We start from the raw sequence: 3,919 nt of genomic DNA on the forward strand, positions 1-3,919 counted from the left end.
TAAAAAATAAATTAGGTATAAAACTTTAAACTCACAAAGATAAGACATAATAGAATATTTTTGCCAAATACAAAGGATGGATATTGTAACTATAATTCTTACTTGATAACTGTTTTTGTTGTATATAGTTTTACTATGTTAAAGTTAAAACCTTCCTTTTTCATTAGACAAAAAGAGGAAATTTTGTAGAATAATCCCTCTGTACACTGTGAAGAGATGTTGCTCTCACTGGTTTAATAAAGAGCTAAATGACCAATAGCTAGGCAGGAAGAGGTTAAGTGAGACTTCCAGACAGGAGAGAACTCTGAGATGAAGAAGGGTGGAGTTGCCAGGAGACATGGAGAGAAGCAAGATGAGCATGCTGTCCTGAGGAAAGAAACTGAGCCACATGATAGAATGTAGTTAAGAAATATGGGTTAATTTAAGTTGTAAAAGCTAGTTAGTAACAAGCCTAAGCTATCGGCCAAGCATATAATTAATTAGTTTCTGTGTGGTTATTTGGGAGCTGGCTGACGGGACAGGGAATCTCATCTACAGTTTTCTGTTGTCACTCTGACTCTGTGCCTTGTCTACGTCTGCACCTGTTGGTGTACCAACTTGGGGCTCTTAAATTTCCATAAGGCCTGAAAGAGTTTAAAAGGGGCTTCTAAACACACAATAATGGAGCCAAAGACAGCTTCCTACTTGTGTCTCTCATGCAGGCCACGGTACAGAGATGCCACAGCATTCAGGCTTGAGCACAGCATGGTGGATTCCCATCCTCGGTACACAGAGGTGTCTCCATGCCATGCAGCACACTGCATGGTGGATTTAGCTTTTGCTAGTATAGACAAAAAAAAAAAGAAAAGAAAAAAAGCGTTTCTGGGCTACATGTGGCTGTATGGAGGCATAGAACCACTGTTTCCCAGAGTTTGGTGGCAAGCGTGGTTCCCCAGAGCTATCAATAAACATGCCTCTGCCATATTGGGAAGCTGAAGTGGGCAGAGCCAGCAGCCAGGGCTGCCTCTTCAGTCCTAGCCACACTGTAGTTTAAATCAATAGTAAAAAAGTGATGACAGATTCAGATGGAATAGAACTCTAAAAGGTTTACAGTATGTGTAAAAATGTACATAGGACTGAAAGAGAGAAGAAAAGGAATATAGACAGTTATATAAAGGTAAATAAATAGCTTTAAAAAATAAAGTCTTTAAGCCTGATGGTGGTGGTGCACACCTTTAATCCCAGCACTCAGGAGGCAGAGTCAGGTAGATCTCTGTGAGTTTGAGGCTAGCCTGGGCTACAGAGTGAGTTCCAGGAAAGGCACAAAGCTGCACAGAGAAACCCTGTCTCAAAAAAACAAAAAAAAAAAAGAAAAAAAGAATAATATGAACGTTAAGCCACATAAAGATGGAAATTACACAAAGAATCTGGATACTACATATTATTATGTTGTTTTTGAAATTTTTAACTCCAGACATATGATTGTAGGGGATACTCAGTTAAACCAATATGTATATTTTATAGGTGTCTTGACTTCAAAATTTGTGTCTAAGGATACGTTGCTTTGGAAAAGAGGTTCTGCTTTTGTTTCCACAGAAGATGAGAACCTGTGGATTGCTTCTGGGCTAATATGGTTTGATCAACCAAGACTCCCTGAAAGGTCAGTATAGCCTCACAGACTTATACAGCCAAAATTTAACTATAATTCTTAATTTTCTCAGGATCCCCATAAGATTGTCAATGCCCCAATCAGCAGGAAGTAGTATGAGAAGCTACACCCAAATTTCCAAAATATTCTTTATCAATGTTTGTTTATATTTAAAGGGGGTTGATTATAAATGCAATTTCTTTCTAAAGAAGAGAAGGGGACTGCTGTGGGATAATGCTTTTGTATACTGGTTTAATAAAATGCTGATTAGCCATTAGCCAGGCAGGAAGTATAGGCGGGATAAGCAAACAGGGAAAATTCTGGGAAGAGGAAGGCTGAGTCAGGAGATGCCAGCCCACTGTCCAGGAAGCAGCATGTAATGGCACACAGGTAAAGCCACGGAACACATGGCAACATATAGATGAACAGAAATGGGCTGAGTTTAGGTGTAAGAGCTAGTCAGTGGTAGGCCTGAGCTAATGACTGAGCAGTTTTAATTAATATAAGCCTCTGTGTGTTACTTGGGTCTGAGCAGCTACAGACCGGGCAGGACACAGGAAAATTTCAGCTGCAGGGGACATAGATATGATAGGATAAAAGGGTAAATTATTGAATCTACTTTTAAAGAACAACAACTTGTTTGAAATATTTTACATTACTAAAGATTTTAGTTTATTGATACAAATTTAAACTTAATTTTATTATACTGTATGAATATTTTTTCTCTTGTTTAAGGTACAATGTTTATGCAATTTATTTAACATTGTAAAATGTAGTTGGGCAGTGGTGGCACACTCCTTTTATCCCTTGGGAGGCAGAGCCAGGTGGATCTCTGTGAGTTCAAGGCCAGCCTGGTCTACAGAGTGAGATCCAGGACAGGCACCAAAGCTACACAGAGAAACCCTGTCTCAAAAACAAAACAAAACAAAACAAAAATAACTAAATAGCTAAAATTTTAAAAAATTATAAAATGTAATTAATAAACACATTAATAGTCATGTATAATAATCAAAATTATAGTCATGTTAGTTAAGTTTTTTAGGTATATAAAAGTATATTTCAATTAGGTAGGTAATCTTCAAACACTTCAAAGACCTACAGAATATGGCATTTAAAATGTGTTTTTTTTTTTTTTTTTTTTTTTTTTTGGTGGCTGGAGAGACAGCCGTGGGTGCTGGGAACCGAACTCTTATATTTTTGGTTGTGAGCCTAGCCTTTAACGGCTGAGCCATCTCTCCAGCCCTTAAAATGTTTTAAAACTTAGATTTTTCTGCACAATGAGATATGTCTGTCCTGGCATCACCAATCTACTTCAGAGAAGATGATGGGCATCAAAGCAACTCCATATGGAGTTTGCTTTCTCACAAAGTTAGCCACTTGGACAAGAAACTGCTCTTGCCTGGACTGCTTGACAGTATGTTGTATAAACTGGATATACAGAACCCATAGGAAAATGACCACTGAATTTTGTCAAAACAAAGCAAAATGGTCCTTCAGGTTCCTGCTTTGCAGAGGAGACTGCCAGACATTCTCCAGGACACAGGGAAAAGTGACTGAGAGACTATAGGCCTATAGGCTGAAAATGGATGCCCCAACGTTGCAGAGGAACTTTGGATGACTGTCCAGGCAGCCAGCTGTCTCTGTCATTTCTAGAATTATGGAAGTTGCTTGCAATGCACTTCCTGTTTACTCAGGTAATATTATATCCTTCTGGGGTCTTTGATGGAGTTAAAGACTAGATAGCTGTAATTATAGTTTTCCTTAGTCATGATAAAAGATGAATAAGATATAAGACTTTAGACTCACAAAAGTAGGATAGATGGTAGAATATTTTCTAATTTTGTCAAATATAAATAGACTAGATATTGTAACTGTAATTCTTGCTTGATAACTGTTTCGTTGTATATAATTTGACTATGTTAAAGTTAAAACCTTCTGTTTTGATTAGACAGAAAAAGGGAAGTGCTGTGGGATGTCTTTTTGTAAGCTGTGAATATGTGTTGCTCTGACTGGTTGATAAATAAAGCTGCATTGGCCTATGGCAGGGCAGGATGGAGCCAGGTGGGAAAATCCAAGAGAGATAGAGAAAGGAGAGCAAGGGGAGACACGAGCTGGCCACCCACAGAGCAGCAAGATGCTATCAGACTGGTAACACCATGGCCATATGGCAAAACATAGATTAATAGAAATGGGTTAATTTAAGATGAACGAGCTAGCTAGCAAGAAGCCTTCCATAGGCCATACGGTTGGTAATTAATATAAGCCTCTGAATGATTATTTTATAAAGTGGCT

Source organism: Peromyscus eremicus, chromosome 12 (assembly GCF_949786415.1).
Source record: "Peromyscus eremicus chromosome 12, PerEre_H2_v1, whole genome shotgun sequence".
Classification (NCBI taxonomy): Eukaryota; Metazoa; Chordata; class Mammalia; order Rodentia; family Cricetidae; genus Peromyscus; species Peromyscus eremicus.